At 42.8% G+C, this 17,282-nt stretch overlaps 1 protein-coding gene across 3 annotated transcripts in view; it reads left to right on the forward strand.

Annotated features, from left to right (window-relative positions):
- The window catches only part of LOC102696088 (tenascin), a 140,033-nt gene that overhangs the window by 63,047 nt on the left and 59,704 nt on the right, over nucleotides 1-17,282 (forward strand). The window contains exon 2 of one of the 3 annotated variants that reach the window (XM_069183553.1): nucleotides 4,336-4,568. The exons of the other annotated variants lie outside the window; for them this stretch is intronic. The gene's annotated coding sequence lies outside the window, so the exon portion shown is untranslated. The remainder of the gene's footprint in view (nucleotides 1-4,335; nucleotides 4,569-17,282) is intronic. 3 annotated transcript variants of the gene reach the window in all.

The following is a 17,282-nucleotide window of genomic DNA, read 5'->3' on the forward strand; positions in this document are numbered from 1 at the left end:
TATCTACAGTGCACTTGAGGTACAGATCTTCTCATGCTAATATTAGTGCAGTGAAAGCTCTGATTAGTATGCTTTAGATTAAACACATGTTTAATGGATCACTATGTGGGAACTAAGGAACAAACAAAAAAGACATTATATCCTGCTTGGAGGAGGGATTCCCTTCAGAATTTTCCACACCTTCTGCCAGACAACAGCAATGTTTATAACATTTTGAAGATGGATCAAAATTAATATGTCAGAAACCCACTAGTAGCTTAAATATTTAGGCAAGGGGTCTGGGTTTCCCCATCTGTTTTAGAAGAGATACTAGATCTCTTTTACTGCATTTCAGAGCTTTTGCAAATTAAGCCATCTATTGGTTTTTAATTGATATTTTGTAGCCGGTTTAGACCGTATATAAATAATTCGAAGTATTACAATTCTTAAGTGACTGAATATTTAACCTGTATTTAATAATTGTGATAAGCCAGCAATGCACCTTGAAATTTTTTCAGTAACACTACACATTAAAATCCTTTACAGCAAAAACATTTCAAGCAGTGTTTTTTTTATTGCCTTTGACGACAGTTCACAAAGATGTACAGTAGCATGTACTTCATGTGAGCAATGATTGTTTTTCCATTTTTGCTCAGCGTTAGTTCTGGTAATTAAAGTAAACCTTGGCTTATATTGAAATGGACTGTTGTAGACCTTCTCAGATGTGTTGGATAGACTAAACTTTATTTAATGAACAGAAACTGAGCTAGAAAAATAACATCTCTGAAATAACATCCAAGCTGTAACTTTGTGACTTCCATGCCCAGTTCCTGACAGATGCTGGTTTCTCTGATGCTGGCTTGTGTGAAGGTCACCTGGCAGTCTGTTGAAGTCTGTGCTTAGCGAGTGTCCGGTCTAGGCAGAAATGTCTTACTCTAGTGTTTCTTACAGCAGGTCTACCATGTCTCCTTAAGTTCTAGACAGGTCTTATATAATTGAACCAGTTAAGGTGTGATTAGGGTGGTTTATCCCTCCTTCATAGCCTTTAGCTCTTGATGATTTAAGGAGATGGAAAACAACTGTGGGTGTAGTCCCTGAGATCAGGAGTTGGGGACTCCTGCTCTAGGCACAAGACATGGGCACAGGTAGAAAATGCTGTCCTCTGCAGTAAAATCACCTCTTCTCGGGTGTCTTAATTCCTTTGGTGTTTATTGACCAATTTTAAGATGCCTTTGCTTACTGGTAGTACATTTTAAATTAAATAACAGTAATCCCAGAGCATGGTCTTGTGGGCTCCTTACAGATTTTAAACTACTGTTCTGGGGAGGTTTGCAAGTGGGTCTTTCAACCCAGAAGGAATTGCTGACTTCTATCTGAATGTAATGATATACTCACATTTGTGAGACCACTTAGAAGGGATAGTAACCAAGCACAGAGCGGTGCGTAGTGCTGACCTCTGCACAAAGGCAGGCTTATCCAGTTATAAACCAGAATCCTCAGACCTGAAAATACACAAGCAGATCTTAAAGACTTCCATATGGAAACTTTTTTATAGTGTTTTTTTTTTCCAAATTTATTTAGTTCTAATTCCTTTGCATATTTTTCATGGGCACTCCACGCATGGAAATTTACAGCTACACGCATTTGCTTTTACATTTGGACGTTAAGGGGGCTGAATTATGTTTTTAACATGGTTTGTGTAATTTAAAAGAAAAATTAACACCGTAATGCCATGTAATTGACAGGTCTTCTTTAAAGCTTAGGGCCGAGTGTTTTACTGAAAGAAAAACATGGCAGGAAATTTCTGCGCTCATATTTTAAAACGAAAAGGTCTGGGTCGGCTCTGTTATTGTTGGAAGGAGCCTGGGGTTTTCTGAAGGAGGCCGAGGGTTTAGTTAAACGGTCCGGGACGTGCGAGGAGCTGAGTGGCAGTGTGCGGAGAGCGAGGTGATGCAGCCGCGGAGACTGGAATCCCAGCAGCGCCAGTGAACTGGTCAACTGGGATGGCTCACTTCCTCTCCAGCCGGGGTCGTGGGCTCCACAGTGGGAGAGACGTGGGACACAGGCCAAACTATCATGGCACCAGCAGATGTTCAGATAGGTAGCCGTCAGCGTACATGGGCTGCAAAGGATCGGGGTAAAGGTTTGTTCCACGCAGAAAGGAAAAGGAGAGACGTAATGTTTGGGCTGTGGAGCCTGCTTCGTGTGTGGATCAGTTTTGTAGCATGTTCTGCCATTTCCACCGCAAGGGAAAGGGAGGGAAGTCTGCCTTGCGCTGGGAGAGCTTTTGCCAACATGGTTTCAACATCAGGGTACCGAAATATTGGCACAGAAAGAGCCCCTTTATCTGTCTGCATTGAGGTCCTAATAATTAGGACAGTGAGCGTAGGACCACAATTAATTCTTGCCCATTTGGGGGTGTCATGGCCATGTGTCATATGTTACCTGTGGTTCCATCTTCCAGTTGACCATGACACAGTGTTTAAATTGGTACAGGCCAGGCCCTCAGGTTCTGGTGTCCTGAATGGCACTTTGGGATTTTACCCATGCAAGTCCTATGCCTGCACTTGGTGATTAAAAGCAAATGATATCCGTTCTCCCTAATAAACGTCTTTATGCAATTAGTCTTAGAAAGGTAGATTAACTGATGAAGGTGGCAAAACTAAGGCAAAAGTATTATTTAAAAAAATGGATGCAGGAAGTCTGTAACCTTATTATACTTGCCTTGTATCTCTGATATTTTTTTCCTTAAACATAAATCATTTCCATTGCATTAAAGGTATTTTTTATCACGATTTCCTGTGATAAGCATGTAAGGATTTGTAATCTAAAGTGCTTTTATCCTTGTCCAGGTTTCTAGTGCTATTTTCTGAGCTGGGTTAGGGTGCGTGCTGGAGTTATTTTGCAAGGCTGCTGTGTTTGTGCCTGAAAGCAAAGTACAGTTGTTAGGTTACCCACAGCCAGAACTTCACGCATGCATGAGGTAAGAGAAGAGATGTACGTTGCAGTGCTTGTAGTTAGTGTGTCCATGTGGACATACTCTGTATTCTCCCTCTGAAGCATCTTCAAACACAAGGAAAGGGTCACTACTGTGGCTTTGTCCATATCTAGAACAGAATTTCCTAGTATTACCCCTATTGTGTGAGTCCAAACTGCAGTCTGGGATTGAGTGATCTGGTCTCTGTAAAGTTCTCCCTTAATTCACCTGGCAGACCAGTCTCTCACTCCTCCCCTGAGCTGCTGTGCAGGTGGGTCTGCTGTGTAGCACCAAGTAGACCAGAGTGAATTTCATATACATGAAATGTGCCTGGCGATTATGATTCTGTAGTTCAGTGATGGGTGAGATGGGTCTCCTCCTCTATGTGAAATGCTTTGTGGTCCTTTGAGTTGAAAAGTATTGTATAAATGCAAAGAATTATTTAAATAATATTGTGACTGATATTGATTATGGGATTAAGGAAGTGCTTTAATCTTATTCAACTTGTGAACATCCAGGCTCGTCTCGGACAGTCATGATGTAAAATATTAAAACCGCAGGTTGAGTGACTTTTTGAGCTGGGGGTGCTATGGTGCAGACCCAGGCTGAGGCACAAGACTCAGGCAAGGAAGGTACACGAGGAGAGAACTGAACTTTTGAGAGTCTCTCAGAGCATCACCTTTGTAAACGTACGTCTTACTCCCTTGGCTTCACAGTTTCCCCATCGGAAGAATTCGGTTTTGTTCTGCAAATAAAGAAAGCCAGAGAAACTGGGGCCTCCTGCTTTGCTGGCTAGAGCTGCTCCCTGATCTCTGACCTGGCTGCCACGTCACGCAGAGGCCTTCTGATTGATGCTAGTTTTCTGTAGCAGGCACGTTACCGACGGCTTCTCCAAATAGCTTTCGGCTGATTTATGGCAACCCACGGTTACTGTTAAATGGGAAATGCTAAAGGTTTTTTTGACCAAAATGTTTCATACATGCAGTATTAATCACTGTCAGCTTGAAAACCAGGAGCCCGGTACAGCATTAACAACAGGCCGTTAGAGAGGTCTCCTGTCCAAAGCGTGGACTCTGTGCCTTGGTGCTGATTCTCGCTGTCATGCTTGACCTTCGAAGTGAACTTTCCGTGTGATGTGGTTTGAGGAATGAGGCAAGCACGGGAGAATACATGGGGGTGTCAGCCCGATACTAACAAGGACAGGAGCCTTGGGTAAAAAAAGATGGATCTACTGTCGATGAAAGTAATAAGCAGCATAAACAAGAAAATCAGGAGCTCCTTCCCCTTTTGCTAGATTGATAAAGAGCTAAAATAGCTAGCGCAGCTGGATCAGTAATTACACTGAAAATGAGTTTGATGTATTGTTTTTCCTCTGCAAGCATAAGCATGAAGAAAGAGGCCAGGGATGAAAGTGCACAGGGACTGGGAGAGGTAGAGGAAGGTGGTTAGAGAAAAACCCGGTCTGCGTCTGCGTCTGCGTCTGCGTCTGCGTCTGCGTCTGCGTCTGCGTCTGCGTCTGCGTCTGCGTGCCCTTAGCAGGGCTGCCATGAGGAGAGGCAGGGGTGAGCCCAGCTGTGTCAGATCTGCGCAGAGGGCAGCTGTGAAGGAACAGGTAGGCTCTTGCTGTCTTTTATCTCATGCTGTTGCTTTATTGAGGCCGGAGAGCCGGCCTGGCTTCTTTGGACAGCCCTGAAATTGAGACAATTTGCCTGCGGGAAAGGCAATCCATTAGTCCCAGATTCCCCAGAGGTCTGGTCCCCACGTAGAAATCGATTTGAGTTCAATGGGGGCTCTTCTTTCCGCTGTCTGTGTTGTCCGGCTCAGGTAACTCAGAAAGCAAGGAGAGGGTTTGAAAGACCACATGGCCCTTGTGATCAGCTGCCATCCTCTTATCTCCTCATGTTACATCTGCAAGCCTTCTTTTGAAGTAACCAGTTCAATGCTTTTCCAAAGTGGTGTTGAAAAGCAAAATTAAGTTCACTCACACTCTTTGATTCCATACTTTTTACGGTTCATTTCAAAAACTCACCTCCTTATTTGTAAACTCCTCTGTAATGCAGTGCGTGGAATGTGTGCTTCGCATTGTGCCTCAGTTCTAGTCAGATTCTTCTCTGGCAAAAAGCTTTGGGGTCCTGAGGATCCTCCTTATGGATGGTGAATTCTGTTTTTCCTAGATTTTTGCTGTGGTTTCCTAAGGTTTCAACATTACTATGCTATACCATGGTAATACCATGATATGCACCAATGAATGTTGACTATTGGTGAAGACGTGTGAAACCCCTTTGAAGCTCTGACAAAAAGTACAGTAAATCCCCAGTGAAATACAGTACATGAGGGTGGCGAGGGTGCCGGGATGAGGCTGCTTTGTCTGTGGGTCTTTAATTTCTGCCGATGGTGCTTCAGGAAGTTGCCAGCTGATCTCTCGCTGCTCTGGGCTACAGTGAACCACACTCTCCTCCCTTTGTGAAGCACAGCTGCAACTGCATGACTGACCCCACAGCATGGTCCAGGCTTCCCTGAACCTGTTGAGTGCAATGAATCACTTCTCTGGAAATAAGAGCTAGTGTTTCCCTGGAGGGGTGAGGGCATTAAGAGTGGGATTTATTCAAAGCAGGCAGAGCTGCACTAGGAAGCATAATGCTCTGTCCCATTTAGCAAATGCAGCAGTTTCAAGCAGCACAGTACTTTAACTGCCTTTTTTCAAGTGGTTCCCATGGAGAAAAAAATATTTGATTTTAGTATGAATTTAGTATCTGTTCTGTGTGGTTGTTAGGATTAGCTCTGGCCTGACGCACCGATGGGTCTCGGGTATGGAAATTGCCTGTGTGTGGTTGTATTGGAGTCTGATGTCATAATTGGGTTCTTCTCCATGTGAATTTAATCACAGATGTTAATCTGCCATCATCAGACTTCTACCTAAAGCATCTCATGCACTGACAGCTGATCCGTCTCCACAGCTGCTGCTGTGAAGTCTCATACGGAAGGCTGTTTTTTCCTCTTATTTGAAGATAGGACCGTGACTGACATGAGGTGATACCCTGTCGGTGGAAGAGCCAGTCTCTTTGAAAGGGGCACCTCCTGGTAACTTGCCCTGTGCATTGGGTCACAGGTGTAGGGGGCTCTCCTATTACTTAGAAGACAATTATCATCAGCTGCCATTCACTTGTTTTTTTTTTTTGCTCTTCCTTCCTTTTCACAGGATTTTGCTTCAGCCTCTGTACTTATAGGGAAGCGTTTTAGCCCTTAAATTCTGGTGTTTACAAGCTGCTGTTCTTTTATAAGCCTGCAGTCCGGTTACTTCATTGTGAATATATTTGCATACCTAGACGTGTGAAGTTCAAACATAATCTTAAATAAACTGGCTTTGCTGTTTCTTCTGTGGCTGTGAGACAGTTTAAGAGCTGCGCATTGTAAAACGTAAAATGAATCAAACTGCTGTGCTGTCTTGACTATCTCCCTGAATTGCTTCAATATATACAGATATTACAATATTGTACAGAAAGCTGCAGATTTATCAAATGTGTATGTTTAGGTAGTGTTGCATTGCATGTGACCTTTTGAAACCCAATGGCTACACTTATCAATGCTATAATAATGGGAATATATTAGCTATTTGGTTTGCTGTTTACATTTCTTACCCTCATCATCATCATAATATCAGAAATTGCGGTAATTATATTAATTGTCACACATGTTTTCAGTGTGTTTCTCCTGTCTGAAATGTAGTATTTTGATAAGAGTACAAGGAAACCTGGGCCAATTTCTTCCAGTGTGCAGTTTAATCCAATTAAGTAATAAGTTATAAATGTTCTGCTTTTCTCACTTGAAAGAGTACAGCAGCATGGCAGAGAATTGTTTCCAGAGAGTGTTTGATTTTGCTGTAATTAATGTGGAGGGGAGCCCTTGTTTGGGGCTGTTTGCAATCTCAGTTGAGCAGAGCTAAACAGTCTTAATCCCTCAAACTTGAGGTCATTGCTCATTGCGGGGTTTTATGCAATGTAGCAGGTGGTCCGATTCTGCTTTGGCATGTTATTAAAGATCAACCGAACAACAGGAATTCTTGGTTCCTCGGTTTGAGCCAAATTCAATTTTTTTTCGCCAATAGTCATTCATTTCCTACAGTTTTTTTCTTTTATACTTTACATGTATGTTTTGTACTTCATATGTGGGTGCGTGACTACAACCACCACTGCTGTCAAGGAATGTATCACTATCTATGGTTGTAGTTGCATCTCTTACGTCTAGGTTAAGATGGCAATGCACAGAAACCACATAATAACACAGCCATGAGACAGCTCCATTATGAAAACAAAAGATGTGGTTATTATCACGAACAATACAGAGGCCATGAAAATGGTTCAGCATGTTTGTCATGTGATGTTCTATTAAACTTTACCTTGGGAAAAAATACATCAGACTTGACTGTCAGTAGTTAGTTGCCCGCAGGAAACAGTATGCAATATAGCGTGATACAATCCTCTACTTTTATGGGGTTGCACACAGATCACTGTCTGTGTTTCATGGGCATGGAGAGCAATATGTGGTTGCTCAGATTTTTAATATGACAGTTGGGACAGTAATATAAAGATAGAAGTGCACAGTGCAACAGTATTTCACAACAAATTGCAAACCCCATGAGTAAGACGCATACAAGCACTGCGTTTTATGCATAGAAAGAAGATTTAAAACAAAGAAAATTAACTTCTATACTATATTCTGTATCTTATATTCTATGATTCTATATTTTATTCTATAAAATATGTGACATTTGTGTGCTACAGCTCTTGCTTTCCAGATGGCACCCTGGGTGCCTGTTTTCCTTCAGTAAATGGTCCCTGTTTGTTATTGTATTACTCGGAGGCTGAGCTGCTCCTGTAGGGTGTCTTTACATCAGTGCGCCCCCACCTTCAGCCTTGCGAAGGACGGTATGTAGAAATTGGCAGGTATTAACTTTTTGCAAGTCCTCTGTGGCGGCAGTTCCATATTTGTTCATGTTTATGCGCCGAGTGACAGCCCGCTCTGTGTAACGTCTGCTCTGCGTCTTCTCCGAAGCGGAGCTGCGCACGGACTTGTGGGGCAGCTCTGCTGGTGACGCGAGGCGCACGAGGCTGATGTCCATGCTCACGCCGAGTTTACATACTGAGGCCGGAGCTGCGTGTTCTCTGCCCCGTCAGAAGGATCGCCGTGCGTGCTGCTCCCAGCTGTCTCGTCTCCGTTCGCCTGAACCCGGCTCCTGCCCTGCCTCCACACCTCCCCGGGACTGAACCCATTGACCGCATGAGGTCATCAGAAAGGACTGGAAATTCCAACCAAGCTGCAAATACGCAGCACAGGGAGACGAGCAGCCAGGATGATGGTGCAGGTGGTGTTTGGCATGCTTGGAGGTGATGGAGAGGGCGGTACTGTCAGTGCTTACAGTTATTTTCAGGCACCATTAGCCAAAATATACGGGACACCAGTAGGCTAGAACGTGCAGTAGAGCACTCTGGGAACGCAGTGTTGTACAGAGATGTCTGCCACTGCCTAGTTGTAACGAGGTTGTATCTCCTTTGCTGAAAGGTCCACTATTGCACAATAAGCATTTCCTTTGCAGTGTTTTTCCTTTTCATTTCGCGTGTGGGTTCGGTTTCAGCGCTGTTATTATTCCCCATTCTCGGCTGTGGGATGCCAAGGCGATGAAGTGTGCCAAAGCCCTCCATCAAGACACCTTTAATACGTCTTGATGGATCCTGCCTCAAGCAAGGTCCCAGCTCAGTCTGCTTTTTAATTAGCTCAATGTGCTGTTTCTTCTTCCAGCAGTCAGGAAGGATTACCCTGATCCTGCGCGCCGTGGCAGGTAGAGTGCTATGGCTTTATTAAGCGGAGCTGTGCTGCTGTTTGCATGTTTAAAGAGACGAGACGCAGGGAGTGATAGAACTGAAGAAGGGGAGGCGAGGTGGGGGGTGGGGTGGGGTAGAGGGAAGAAATCGTCCCTTTTTTTTTCGGGAGAGCGCCCGGCATGCCTCTCCGTCCCACTACGCGCACGCCAGCCCGTGTCCCCCGCCGCGCAGAGCTGCAGATTTCCCGATAGGAAGGCTGTGGGATTGCAGATGAAAAGAAGACTGTTCAGAGGCAGCTGCGGGTGCGATAAGGCAACTCCAGGGTGCAGAAAATACAGCGCTTCAGTGAAAAAAAAAATCCACCTTTATAAACCCATAGAGATAAAAAAAAAACAGCCCAGTGGGGGGATGGTTCCATGTAACTAAAAGATGGGTGACATTTAAAAGAATTGAATGCACCCATGTGAAGGTTCATCACCATGAATCTGCCTTTTTTGCTGTTTTCTCACAGCTGACACCGTGCATTAAGTTTACTTTGCCATTGTTTCCTGCAGGTTGTACAGTGATATCTCTGTGCAACACCAAACTGGTTTGTATCAGGCTGTTTGCTACAGCATGGCTTCTTCAGTTCTCCAGTCCAAACTGAGAGTGCAACTCTTAATGCTGGCCTCTCGTGTTGTCTGTTTTTTTCTTAGAAGCATGTTGAAGGTTTCGAGATAATAAATTATGATTTTACCAGAGCATTCAGTGTTTATCCTAAGGCTTGTGTGCTTTTGTAAGAAAAAGAATATAACTAAAAGTTCAGGTGTAGCCTCATTATGTACGTGCTCTGAATATTTTATTTTTTATTGTTACAAAACTTTTTTCTTATTCTTGCTATATCATACAAGTAGACAGAAATCAATAAGCAAGAGTGTTTTAGCAGTTTTTAATTGAAATTCCCTCTTGAAGCTTTGTATACCTATTTGTGAGGTCATGTCCTTTTCTCCTTTGACCCTAAGACGTTATCATTACCACACCTAGCAGTGTACAGGTGGGGGAGTGGTTGGTGAAGGTGGCTTTCCAAGGATGAGCCAGGAATGCCTTTCTTTGGTGTCGTAATTGGTGTTATTATTGTTATTTTTTTAAATACCCCTTGTGCTTTCTGTCCTGCAATCTGAGCTGAGCCAATTTGCTTCTGTAAAGAGCCATGATCTCTCCTTTGTTCTCATTCCCCTCTCTCATTAAATCCCCTCCCATCCTGCGGGATTCTCCTGCAGACAAAAGGCTCGGAGAGAACGAGTGGAGTTCCGCCTCAAACACTTAGCTCTGACAGAGGCAGGAAGTGCAAAATTGAAAGCTGTTTTTGCAAGTTTTCTTTGAAAGAGATCCCTGGCTTTGTGGCCCAATTCTGTACATGACAGGCATTCATTTTGTAAGCCTGTGTGTATGATTCATTACTGGAAGTTCCCTTTCTAATCTTGATTTATTCTTTTTGCATCCATGCTCTAAAGCCGAGTGGTACAGGATTTGAGTGTATTGAAGTCATTGTTCATGCTGCACAAACATGCCGTCAGACATGGGCAGTTTGTGGATACTGGTGTGGTGTCTGGTACAACATGATGCAGCTTTACCGAAAATATTGTGCTGATTTAATGGTGGGAACAGCACAGTAAAGTGTGACCAAACACAGAGAGATGCTACACATAGGTGTAGTAAAGAACAATATTAATTTTGGGATGCATAGTGTCATAGTGTGATAATACATTGTGAAAAACGCAACACTAGTGGGTGAATTCAGCATTCTGACCTTTATTAAGAATGCAAGAAAGGTTTCATGTGAGAGGAGGCCATTGGGCCCATGTACAGTAGGCTGCTGTGTAGTAAGTAGCAAATTGACCCAAGGATATTGTGCAGCTATTACCTGAAATAATAAAGGGAATTGGCTTAAATAAAAAAAGCTGGGCGGCTTGTTCCATACTCCTGCATCCCTTTGCCTAAAGGAGTGCCTCCTCTTCCTCGGTTAGTCTGTTTTCTAAGGGAAAGACTGTGGATCTACAGTGAAGGAGCAAAGGTAAGCATTTCAAACACACTGCGTTTAATATTAGACTGACCTACACTGAAGGAAAAGCAGACTTTTGCTGTCGTGCCAGGAAATGTACGTGGCACTGACATTCATGTGTACAGCTTTTGTTTGTATTTTTATTGATCTTCATGAATTTTGTGAAACTGAAAAATAGGAGGGTTAAAGTATAATATTCATTTTCACATTTGACGGCAATTCATGATTTTCATAATAGTTTGACAGATTTGGAATTAACAAGCTTTATTACTTTTTTTGTCTAATGAATGGCATTAGCGTGATCTTACTACTCAACTTATTTAACACCTTTGGCATTCAGGGAATCTCCAGACGCATTTAAACTGCTCATAAATTCAAGCCCACGAAGCTCTTTGTAGCGCTACCTATGTCAGATAAATAAATCATTGGTCTCTCCATAAAAGGCCTGAATAAATAGCAACTGTGCCCCAAATGTGTCTTGGCAGAGTTTACAGTGCAGACAGTGAAAGGAATCTGTGAGAGCTACTCTTGCTGATCTTTCTCGAAGAAAGCACAGTATTAATTGTACCGTTCGGTACGTTTGATGCAGTTTGGTGCATTCTAGGGACGTTAATTACCTTGCATTGGTGTCTAGCCTTTTGTAGCCCAGAGGATCCTAAAGCAATATGCTTGGAAACCCACTTCAGCTGCTGAAGGGCAGATCCACTGCACAGCAGATCAGGGGGAGGAGTGGAAAAACTGCTCCGCCAGCTGAAATATGCGAGATGGTTCAGGTGGCCAGATTGTTCTATCAAAGGGAAGAGTTTCGTCGGGACACTGGGGTTAACCCCCATACCCGTAGTGCCAGAGCATGGTTAATAACCCAATAATCAGGACCTTGATTTAACATTTCATCTAAAGGACGATATGATGTATCCTACAGCACACTAACCCTAGTCACTATATGGGGGTGAAGGTTTGGAAATTCTGGTACAGGGCAAAGATCGCCACCTACTGGTCCGCTACTGCTTGGTTTTCCTTAGAGGTCTTCGATGGCACCAGTGACTAGATCCAGCCATGCTGAGCTTCTAGGACCTGGTGAGATGAGCTGTATTAAGTATACATTAGATATTACACAGTTTTTAGAATCGCTGATTGTTCTCTCTATACTCTCTTACGGGGCACACTGACATTTTCTCTGGAGAGGAAAACAACTTCCCGAAATCCCCTCCATTTTTGTCTTGCTGACCCTCAGGAGTTCAAATAGTGCGACAAAGATTAAGAAGTAGAAGGCAACCCCCTGTCCCCCCAGGAGGGGGCGCTATGCATCATGCACAGAAAGGTTACAAATGTGAAGATGCCATTTGTCTAGTCTAGCTCACTAAGTTGCTAGAAGCGAACCACTCAGCTGTTGGTGGATTTCAATCTGTGAAGCCTGCCAGGAGCAGTGCTGGTCCCTGCTGAACACATGAACACAAAACGGATGGCATGCTTAGTATACTCTCTTGTTTTTGTCCTGCCTAATATATTTTATAGAATCAGTCCTGTGTTCCAGACCAGGTCTTCTGTGTTTGCTGGTTCTCAACTCATGTGTCAGTGGCTTCAGAGAGCTAGTCGTTCAGCTCCTAAATGCCGGCATCTTGTTTTACCTTTTAAAAGTAATGACACTTATGCTGCACAATGGAATTTGTGATTGACTTGCTTAGCTTGGGATGTGATTTCTTGTTGGTAGGATCTGTAAAATGAAGTCTGTCTGGCAGTTGCTCACCAAAAGAAGGCAAATGTGCTCTGTATCCTGAAGTTCAGTCCAGCACCAGCTGTATGAGCACAGGCAGGCAGTGACACACAGAAAATGTTCAGGAGTATCTCAGTGTGGTTGAGGACAGAGACGAAAACCAGCAGCATTACGCCTGCTGAGTTTGTTGTCCATTTCCTTCTTGTAGCAGCTGTTATTTATTCCATGTAACTACATGGTTGTAACTACAAATTTGTTTGAGAGCCTCCAAACAATGCAATTAAGCTATAGAAAATGTTCCTTTTTGTTGCTTTGTTTAGTTTTGTCCCTCTGTTTTCATTTTTTCTTTGTCGTCTCATTTTTTAATCTTCAGCCAAAGAAGTGCTTTCATGATGAGACCAGTTTGTGGGTGGCTTTCTTGTTTTCAGTAAATCACAACGAGTGTGTAGTGTATTGCACAGGAACTGTAAGCACTGGTAGTCATAGCATCAATCATTGCTTCCCTTGTTTATGGAAGATCCCAATGCTTATTTTTTTGGATCAGAACGTTTTGGCAGCCTACAAGAGCATAGCTTGCTCTGCTTTAATTATGCTCTCTTCGTGTTCCTTAAAAAACATGTTCCAGGGATGCAGGATCTCAGTGCATTCTAGCTATGTTGTGGTATAAACACAGAGGGTGACATCATTGTCTCATATTTTGAGAGCCCATTAGGGATTTCAGGACAAGATAATTTTAGTTAAACTCTTTATCACATCTTTTTTTGTCCTTAAGGGGTCTTTTATCCTGCCAAGCGTTCTTTTTAATTTAAAAATGGTTGATATCTCCTTAATCCATCCAGAATACAATTTTCTTAGCCAGACTGTCAGTAATTTTGAAATACAGACATAAGCTTCTAAACATTTACTCTTGATAATGGTATCTGGGCTTTTTGTATTTGCCATCCCATTTTTGTTCCATAACGTTTGCGGTTTATCAAGGTTTTGGAGTCAACATTGGCTGGAATAAACTGGAGAGCAGTCTCCTGGAAGTTGTTAGAAAGCTATCTAACAGTTGGGCTCACGGGAGAGCTGTTTTCTGCCTTCAGTTTAACGACGCATCTTATGAAACAGATTCAGGGCTGATGAGAAGATTAATGATAGGTTATTTTTTCTTCAGAGCTGCTGGTATTGCTTGTTTAATTTCTTATAACACTAATTAACACATTTCAACAACCTTCATATTAAACCTTGAAAAGACCTGCCTGACTTTCAACACGTTATGGAGCCATAGGTTTTAGCTGGGACTTTTTTCCATGAGATCGCAGCATAGAAGATAGAATAAGACAGGTATTGGCAGAGATAATTTTACACAGCAGCATGAGGCAGCGGTCAGGCCTTTGGAGGGCTCAGAGGGCTGTAGACTCAGATCTTAAGGTGGTGCTGCCATTGTTCCCTTGAGTAAAGTGCTAAGTTCTGGTTGTTCTGTTGACATGCTCATCATTTGTGCGGATGGGTACTCTCCAGCTCATCATTGCTCATGAGAATTAGTTTTTGATTGGCTTACCAGTTAAAATAAAGGTAGTTCAAATGGGCTTTGTTTACTATTGCTTTATTCTACATATGTTCTTTGCATGTAGTCCAGACACATTTTAAACTGTAGTGATTTTTAGATGAGTTAATGTCTGCAGGAAAAGTTAATATTCCATCTTGACTTGTACCTCCTCTCCGTGAAGGTCCCTGTCTTTTGGCTCAGTTGTGGAAGACATCCCAGGATTCTATGCAATTACGAAGGTGAGGCCAGGAGGACAAAATCCGAACTGGCTCTGTAGTGCGATGCTTTTTGTCTACCTTTTCATCTGTAGGCTTGTTCATGGTGATTAAATGCATTCAGTTTGACAAAGGAAAATGTTAAAAAGCCACACCTGAGCTGGAGACCCTGAAGTTCAACAGGGCAATTTAACCCAACCTAAATTGCTTCTTTTGTCTATAGGAATTCCATTTTGCACCAGAGACGGTGACATTTTTGCACTCCCCTGACTCCTCTCAGAAGCTGGCGTTTTTCATTCGGCTTGGCACTGCGCACCTGGGAATTGGTTTTGCAGAAGCTCTTCCATTAAGGTCCCCCGACAGATTCGGCACTCGGGTACGCCATCTCCTTATGCCGGGGAGAAGAGCAGGGAGGGGGGATAGATGATTTCTGAGCCGTGTCTGCAGGAGGTTGAAATCCCAAAAGGTGCTCAGTGGGTAATCTGATAAGCCGTCTCATGGATGAGCCTGTCATTCCTGTTTGCTAGAGAGGAGGGAAGGCAGAGTAAGCGAAAGATGGGAAGACGAGAGAAAGCGCTAAGCTCTTGCTTGAATGAATTCCAGTGCTGTGAACAGAGAGAGAATGAGATTTCGACAAGGAAAGGTGGCCTGCTCAATAGCAGCTGATAAAAAAAAATTAAATTGCCAGGGGCACCAAATGTCAGGAGTCTTCGGGGTTTATTACGCGGATGATCTGTAATGGAAATTACTTTTTATTTTACGCCGCCTGTATCTCATCTTGCCTCCATCAACCGAACTTTCTTTGTCAACATGAAATGATGATAAACACTGAATAGTTGTAATTTTGTTCTTGGCGTAGAAGTCCCCAGATATTTTTTTTTTTCTTGCAAATCCATCTTTTTAGAGTTTTTCCTGCAATGATGAAAGGGGATATAAAGGATTCCTTTGTGGCTGTTAAATCCCTTTTCCCTCATAATTCAGTTGAGAGTTAAACAGTGACATTTTCCAGCTTGCGTTTGTTATTGTTTTGTCCTCCCTGCCTGTTAATGGCCAGGCATCCATTTAGTGTCTGCAAGCACTGACTGAGGGAAACGGAACCCTTTTTAATAATTTTGAAACATTTGTGCTGGACAATAATTTGTCAATGTTGTAGCTCTTAAAATACTGCTTTTCAAAGCTGGAAACTGTCTCCAAAACAAACAGTCTTTTCAAGAGCAGAAAGTCTTGAAAGAAGTGATTAGAGGAGAGGGAATGCTAATAATGGTTTTGAAATTAATTTTTATTGCCTTTCCCCTGATCTACTGAAAGGGTCAGGTAATCTTGGTGAAGTTTTCCTGTCAGCTCTTTAACCTGTGCTGGTAAAGACGTTTGCTGACTTGTCCCGGTTCATTGTCGCAGTCTACCACCCCCTTTAGTTTTGCAGCTGGGGCTTTTGCGAAAGAGAAGAGAGTGACTTGATGTTAAATGAGATTCATGCAGGTGTGAGGTCTGAGAGAGTCTTTTTGTGATACAGGTCTGTGATTTACTACTGTTCTCTCAGGCATATCTTTTATGAGAAATAGATATTTCCATTCTCTTTGTGTTTCGACTTTTTCACTGGTTTACTGGGCAGCCGTCAGCACTTGCACCGTTAACACCACTTGCTTGGAGTCCACAAATCTACTCCTTTTTTTTCATCCTCTTGTACTCTTTACACACGGTCCTTTTAGAGGATCGAAGAAGAAGCTTTGCTTTTATATATATGCCCATGAGTGTTAAGCTTGCCCGTTCAATGTGCTTAACTCTGGTGCCATTGGTGCCTTCAGCTAAGACCACAAGTTACAGGAGCCCTTTCATTTCCTCAGCAGATAGCAGGACCACACCCAGGGGGCAGATGAACACTGTGCTTTCTGTGGAAGATTAGAAGGCTGTGCTTAAAATTGTCAACAACCATCAGAACACCTGTGTTGCATTAGGAGGCCTCTGATCTTACCTTACTGCTCTCACATGGGAATTTATTTTGTTTTCTCCTTCCCTGTCTCCGTATGTATTGTGTGTTTGGCAGATTGCACCCCCGAACTGCTCTTCTTCATTCTTCTCTGGCACATATCTCTCCCAGCAAAGACCCTAGAAATGCATCCTCCCATACTGATCATGATTCCTTAGATGAGATTTCCAATTCCAAACTCGCCCCCCCCAAAATGTAAAAAAATATAATACTATAGAAAAAAGATGCTCTCAGTAAAACTGTTAGTTAGATAACATCTCAAGACGAATATGATTATAAACTTAGACTATAAACGTATAAACTTTGTAGTTGTAAAAAATGTTCAGGGCACATACCACCGCCTTACACTGGCCCAGCAGTGTGAGCCAAAGATCAACAGATGCTGTACTTTGTCGTGTGCTTGTGTGCAGGCTGGGAATTTTCCTTGATCTTGCTGTGGGCAGCCATTGTAGTTTTGTCTCGCGCCTGGTGAACCCGATTCTGGTACAGTGCAGAGTTTTCTCACCGCGGACTGGAGACCATCAGATGTGTGACTGCTTCTAGGTCAGACCACCGTTGTACTTAAGGGGGTAGGCTTAAAGGTCAGAGAGCAGGAGGGCACAGATGAAATCACAGAAGCACAGTTGTGTGAGAGTGTCTTAACACTTTGGGCACTAGACGGATTTGGGCTGAATTTGTGGAAGTGCGTTTTTTCCCTTTTTTTCCCCCAGTTTCACGGGCGAAGTTTTTCTCTATTGCTTGCATTTGGAAGTGTGGTAGTATAGGAAATGATGGTCGTCATCTTTTCATATCATTATAGTTTTCACATTTAGTTTGTAATGCGGGCTTAGTTGTGGTAGTGAGAAGAGTCTTAGTTTCCCACGTAAATCGTCATGTCCACTCTATTGCTATTCACAAATAAACTCCCAAGATTCTTGAATAATATAGAATATGTAATCTGTATTATGTAATATTAATTACAATTGTCTTACAAAAGCCAAAATATTATATGGTTATATATTGTATATAATATATCCTAC

The sequence above is a fragment of the Lepisosteus oculatus genome, chromosome 24 (assembly GCF_040954835.1).
Source record: "Lepisosteus oculatus isolate fLepOcu1 chromosome 24, fLepOcu1.hap2, whole genome shotgun sequence".
NCBI lineage: Eukaryota > Metazoa > Chordata > Actinopteri > Semionotiformes > Lepisosteidae > Lepisosteus > Lepisosteus oculatus.